This window comes from Nicotiana sylvestris, chromosome 10 (assembly GCF_000393655.2).
Source record: "Nicotiana sylvestris chromosome 10, ASM39365v2, whole genome shotgun sequence".
NCBI lineage: Eukaryota > Viridiplantae > Streptophyta > Magnoliopsida > Solanales > Solanaceae > Nicotiana > Nicotiana sylvestris.
Genome location: NC_091066.1, coordinates 19,401,152 through 19,408,663, shown reverse-complemented (window position 1 = coordinate 19,408,663; position 7,512 = coordinate 19,401,152).

Genomic DNA, 7,512 nt, shown 5'->3' with positions numbered 1-7,512 from the left:
TGTGGCTCAGGCCAGCGACTGCATTGAGACACACCGGATGCGGGACACATTGATTCGGCCTTCCTTTTTTTTTATTTGGTGTAAATAATATTTTTGTATACATTAACAACAATATTTAATCGAATATGCCCATTACTTTTTTTAGTTCCCCGTTCGTTTGATAGTTTCATATAACAATACAAGCACTTAAACTTAACTTCCACTTCAATTAAAATAAAATTTAGTACAACAAACAAGGAAAACATTACTACAGCAGAAACACAAGCACAAACACAAACATAACAGGCCAACATAATAAAAATATATGAAATATGAAAAATACACTAAACACATACATGCCAATATTTAGCCCTGGTTGCCATTTATTCTCCGCTCCAACCACTTAAATTGTTCTTCCAGTTGTTCTTTTTCTTCTTCTACCTCTTTTAGTTTCGCCTTCACCTCCGCAAGTTCCCGTTTATATTTTTTTTACTTTCCTTTTGTGCTTCACAATTCCATTGTGTTTTTCATTTTTCTTCTCCCACATCCTTCAGTTTCGCCCTCAAATCTGCAATAATTCTATTGCTTTCTTTTTCATGTTCCCGTTATCTTAAACACACATTATGAAGATACTGCAGTTGTTCTCTGTAGCATTCCTGATAACATGGTTCATCAGCCCATTCCTCAAAATCACAAATAGGTTCGCCGGGAACCTTGTAAAACTGGTTCATGCAGTGCTAGTAGCGGCGTCCAACTTCATTACCGTCCCAACAATTTTGCATCAAGCATACTTTTCCACACTTGCACTTTGGTGGACGAAGAGGTTGAGCCATTTGTGAAATATTTGCTTTTAGTAAAAAAAAACCTTACTTTTAATAAAATATTTGCTTTTAGTAAATTTTGAGCACACAAAAGCTAGAGGAAATATCTGTCCATTATCATCCACCGCCACGGCTATCAATAGCTTGATATCGTACTTTCCATAGACATGAGTTCCGTCTATGGATATTACGGGTCGGCAATGCGAAAAACCATCAATTGCTGGCTTAAACGCCCAGAACACGTAATGGAATATGTATTCTGGTGTTCCCAGACTCCGCTCAAGCTTCCATTCAACAACTGTCCCGGGGTTAAAGTGCTGCAGTGCGGCCATGTACTTTGGTAGAGATGCAAATGACTTATCCCAATTACCGTAGACAATTTCAAACGCTCGTTGCGTCCGAGAAATGCCTTTCTTTTCGTAATGGTATGGCCATATTCCTGGTGGACTGATGTAATGCACTCTTTGATTTTATACCTTATGTACGCTTCGAGGAGCGGAATAAGTACAAGATAAATCAAGTCAATATCCAAGTTGAAGTGATTCCCGTTGAATGTGTCCATTTCGCATGTGTGGGTGGGAATTTATTTACCCACTTTCCACATACCTGTCTTCTTCTTGGTCGCACGCAACATCCAATTACATGGCTAAAACCACCTGCGGCAAACAGCCTTGTATACCATCAGACTTGACTCCCATACCTGCATCTCACGACACTCTTTTACGTTGTGCATTTTACAATCCCTGCTTACACGCGCTTTATCGGGAAAAAGCATCCCCTTTGCAAGCACTGTTGGTCTAGACTCATCCTACATTACTGTCCGGATTTTATCAAAATCCCTTGTGAGAGCTTCCACATCCGGCACGGTTGGCAAGTTATCAATGTAAGGAATTTTCTTTGAATGAAACGGCACTTCGGACTCGTACACTCTTCGTCTAGGGGGTCTCTTTTCAAATCAGGTCCTTCCTCCTCATCCTGCGCATCACCATCCTTACGAGGAAAGGGTGTCTCATCTCTGGATTCATCGGCATTGTTATCGTAATCACTGTTCTGTTCCTCACTTTGTGCATCTGCCAGATGCCGATAAAATACGTCGTTTTCGGTCAATTGAGTGAGTACGGGTGGTTCAACTTGCTCGTTTTCACTGCACAACCAACAAAAATATAAGCTACTGAATTAATAAATGCTTTCCATATGGCTATATCACTTCACTTACAAGTCGTAATGTGATGAAATTCCATGATAGACGTTTTCAATTAGGTGATGACTATCGTATGGGCCACTTGTAAAATTCATATCCGGCCGGTACCCCCTATTAAATAAATGAGCGTTAGTACAAATTCAATACACCAAAAATATACATAATTAACACAAATGAAAATTGAAGTTTACCACTCGTCTTGTGAATTATGGAAAGCAGGGTATAAATTATTTTCTTGTTGCTCACACGTTGGCGGTGATAAGTTTAAATCAAGGAAAACTCTTTCATCCGGAACCTGTCCGGCAAAAATTGCTCCAGAATAACCACCCGATCACTGGGGGTTATCTCTACTATGCACAACCTCGTTTTTTGGAACGTCTTCAACCTTCACGTACATCTCCAACATTGTGATTACAAGAAATTCCCGCCATTCATCCGGAGTCCTCAGAAAATCACTTAAAGTTTCATCATCGTCGATGTTAAACTCCGAGTAAAAAGCAACCCCTTGCGGAGTGACAGAATACGGATATCTTCCGGTTTCTTTAAGTATCACTGAACGTTTCCTTACACTCATTTTTTTTCATAACAACGATATCAATTTATCGTACTCCATTGTAAGTGGCAATCTAACATGACACTGAGCAGGTAAACTGTAGCCCACAGAGTTATTCTCCATCACAACCTCAGCCCTCCAATATAATAAAACTCTTATTCTACGCTCTTCAGACATAATGAAAAAATGCTGGAGAATTTAACAACAATAAACGTTTCAACAAGAGTATGAAAATGGCTAGCCGGGAAATTTCTAAGCTATACACCTTTTGAATGAATTTCTATACAATCCTAACCTCTTTATATAGGAAATGGCTAGCCGGAATTTTTTTATATATATAGCGCCCAAAAAGTGGGCACTATACGCTTTTGAATTATTGAAGTGAGGAATTATTGGTGGGGCCACGAAAAAGGTACATAGCGCCCAAATATTGGACGCTATACATAAAGTTTTATGTATAGCGCCGGGTTTTTGGGCGCTATACCTGTTAGTGTCAGCTTTTTTTATATATAGCGCTCAAATACTGGGTGCTATACATTAACAACACAGTTAACGTTAATGTATAGCACCCAGTATTTGGGTGCTATATATAAAAATGTCATCTTTTTTTTACACCTATTAAGGTGCTACTTCCAAAAGAACCACATTTTGGTTCCGGACTCAATGAACGAAGGTGGGGGGGAGCAACGAACAAGGGAAGGGAGGGAGGGATGAGGGGAGGCAGCGAACAAGAAGGGGGAGAGGGGGGCAGCGAACGGTGAGGAGAATAAATAATAAAATAAGGTTTTTAGAATTTGGTTATATAATGCTAATTATTTGGGGCCGTGTTTGCCAAAACCTAATATAAGGCTAAAAAATTACCAATTCCTCTTATGTGTTGCCATCAGGTGTCATTTTTTCTATTGATAAACTTTCTCTAATGGTAATTGGTTTTAAGGGTTGATTTGAACAGCCCTATTCCCCTGAAAGGACCAATTCTGTGGGGGGATTTGCATTTATACCCGTTTTTTGTGTCACGTTTTAACTCGTACCCGCTTTGCAAAAAAAAATTACAAACGTACTCGTTTTTCCGCATAACTTCAGCATACGGGGCTGAAGTAGCAAAGGCAATCACACAAAACTTCAACATTCTAGTAGGCGGACCTGAAATAGCAAGTGTGTTGAACCAAGTGTGCTGAAGTTTTTGTTTGTAATTGTTGAACTTAAGCAAGTAGCTGAAGTTTTGTTCTCTATTTGCATTGGTGAAGTTTTTGTTTTGTAACTGGCGAACTTCAGCTCTAAGTTTTTGTTTATGTAACTTGCGAACTTTAGCTCTAGAGCTGAAGTTTTTTAGTTCATTTGTAAAAACTTCAGCACTATATAAGTAATGGACATTTTATTTTTTATTGCATACAACTATACAAGTAACTTAGTGTTTCCTTGTCATGGGCAAGATGCTAAATTTGTGGTGAATTGCTTTCACTTCAGCCTGAAGTTAAGGGTGAAAAAGGACATGGTGCCAAACAATGACCACTTGCAGATCCATTAGTATTTCTTGACTGGAATACAGTAGTGTAAGAAAATTTTCGTCTTATCATTGAACCAGATATGTCTACACAAAATTTTAATAACTGAAGTTCCATAGCAGCACCAACAACAACAGAAGAAAGAAGAAGAAGGAGAAGAAAACGAAGGAGGAGAAGGAGGAGGAGAAAGGGGGCTGAAGTTGTTTAAAAAGTGGGTACATGTTAAAAGTTTTTAAGAAAATAGGTATAAGTTAAATGGGGGCGACCAAATAGGGCGCCCGTGCAATTTTTACGATTCGGTGGTCTCTTTTCTTGGCTGTTTCGGTTATAAAGCCAATCGTATGTATTGGGTTTCTCTACCGTTTTGGGTGGGGCATTTCTATCTATTCCCGCTTTTTGTGTCACATTTTAACTTGCGCCCGCTTTGCAAAAAAATTTACAAGTGTACTCGCTTTTTCGCATAACTTCAGCATACAGGGCTGAAGTAGCAAAGGCAATCACGCAAAACTTCAGCATTCTAGTAGCGGGTCCTGAAGTTCAGCTCTAAAGCTGAAGTTTTTGTGTTGTAACTGGAAAACTTCAGCTCTAGAGCTGAAGTTTTTTTACCACCTATTAATATTACATACTAGAGCTGAAGTTTCCAATTACAACACAAAAACTTCAGCTCTATCTGGGAAACTTCAGCTCTAGAGCTGAAGTTTTTCACTGCAACTGGGAAACTGTCCTACTTGGATTCAGAGCTGAAGTTTTTCACTGTCCTATTTGGATTCTTTTTCACTGTCCCCCGCATTATGTAAATCTTCTTTCTTTTATCGTTTCTTATCTGCTAAGTTTTATTTGGTATCTCCGCTTCTCGTGCATTGTGTTCTTTTGTAGTTTCCCCAGAAATATTTAGACTGATTGTGCCAATTAGAAAATGGTGTCTTTTGCTACTACAATGGCTTTTTATAGACTTGCTGCCATTCCCTAGTCGTTTAATTGTACAGCTCTTCCATTATCACTTTTTTTCCCACAACAGAAATCTCATCAAATTCGTTAACTTATACAAGTCCAACGACTTGAGTGGATTAATTGTTATCTGCCTAAATGGAAGAGTCATTTTTCTCATCGTTATTTATAAATGTTAAAACACAATCTTGCTGTCTTCGGGTGAGGTACTGAAGGGAAGGAGAAAGGGAGCTAAATTTTTTTAAAAAGTAGGTACAAGTTAAAAGTTTTAAAAAAATGGGTATAGGTTAAATGGGGGCGACCAAATAGGGCGCCCCGTGCAATTTTTATGTTTTGGGTTCATGTGACGGCCCAGTATCCCATGACCAAAATTAAATTTGGGCCAGCCTGGTCTGAGAACGCATTTTTCGGGGTCATTATTGTTGACAGTGTAATCATGCTTATGCATACTGCTTCCGTCCAATTTATGTGGTCTTATCCCCCCTAAAAATAAATTATACTTTTTATTTAAAATTAATTTAATTTTAAATATTTTATTATCCTTGATAAGATGATTTATAATCACTCAAATGCTTATTACTTATTTTAGATCACAAGTGTAACTCATGAAATGCAAGGTTCCTTTCCCCCTTTAAGAACCTTTGGCTTTACTACTTTTATTTTGTTTTCTTATTATTTGTCTTGCTGGAAGGAGGATATGCGGCGAGTGAATTAGAAGAAATAGATGGGAATGATGTCGTGAACTTCTTTTGGCATAAATTAAACTTTTTATACTATCAAGTTACAGTTCTTTTTTCCCCCCTTCAAAAGTCCATCATCAAGATGGAGGAGTTAGACATGACTCCAACTTTTACATTTCAAAAATAACAAATACACGGAGGATCACATAAACCTCAATCTCGATTACTTAGTGTAGGTTGACTAAGGCCAATTTAATGTACAACAACCGCAGAAAAAAAATTTGGTCTGAGAATGGAGGCAATCTCCTTACCTATAGTGCAAGTCCAAAGACTAAAAGTGAAGCTTAATGTTTTGCAATATATAAGCTTGTGTTATGAATAGTTTGTACATTGGATACTACTTTGGATACTACATTGGATACTACATTGGATGCTACATTGGATGCCCATGTTGTGAATAACTTAAAGATTAAATTTCCTATTTTATGTCCATCATCTTTACTTTTTATGCCTATAAAAGGCCATGTAATTGCAATGAAAAATTACACCAAAGTGAAAGAAGAAAACACTTCTCCATTCTCTCTATCTCTTCTTGTTTACATTTTACTGCATTGCTTTTATTTTATAACACGTTATCAGCACGAAGCTCTAATTTTATTCTTAACTCCCGCTAAGTTGAGCCATATTTTATTAAGGTATGTATCATTATAATCATTTTATTTATAGCAGTACATATCATATGCTCATTGTTTGCAGATTACTTGTGCGCTTGGACATCTTAAATAGTTTAAGTACATTGCAGTGATAAAATAACTATTTCCTTCCGTGCTCAACTCTTAGAGGACCTCAAAGTCATCAAACTAGCTATGCACTAATGTCATACTTATAATATTCATGGACTCCCTAGATCAAAACATATCTTTAAGGCATTTTGAAGAACTGTGAGAAATAAATTGACAAGCAATAATTTTATAGTTTAATTACTTTATATTTATTGGAACATATAAATAATGTTAGTCACGTTCAGTTCTATTAACACATATATATCAATAATATAAAGTGAAATGAAACAAGTATGTAATTTCTACTTTATGGCAAGAATAAAATGAAATAGTAGATTGTTAACATGATATAGCTCTATTTTCATTTCTTTTACCTTAATCGTTTTGTTTTCATTAATTGTTTATTATTATAATTATTTCTCTAACTTATTCATCTTTTATGATAGTTTTCACTATGTCAAATTTATCAAAACTTGAATTTGTGGCACTTGACATCACCGGGAGGAACTATTTATCATGGGTTCTTGATGCTGAAATTCACCTTGACGCTAAAGGTCTTGGAAATACTATTATACAAGGAAATGAAGCATCAAATCAGGATAAAGCGAAGGCCATGATTTTCCTTCGTCATCATCTACATGAAGGGTTAAAAACTGAATATTTAACCGTAAAAGATCCACTTGAATTATGGATTAATTTGAAGGATCGATATGACCACCTAAAACTTACGGTATTACCGAAAGCTCGGTATGAGTGGATACATTTAAGGTTGCAAGACTTTAAAACCGTAAGTGAGTATAATTCTGCTATCTTTAAAGTAAGTTCTCTATTAAAATTATGTGGAGACACTATCACAGATGAGGACTTATTGGAAAAAATATTTTCTACTTTTCACGCTTCAAATGTGGTGCTACAACAACAATACCGTGAAAAAGGTTTTAAGAAATATTCTGAGTTAATCACATGCCTACTTGTGGCTGAGCAGAATAATACTCTATTAATGAAAAATCATGAAGCCCGTCCCACTGGGTCAGCTCCATTTC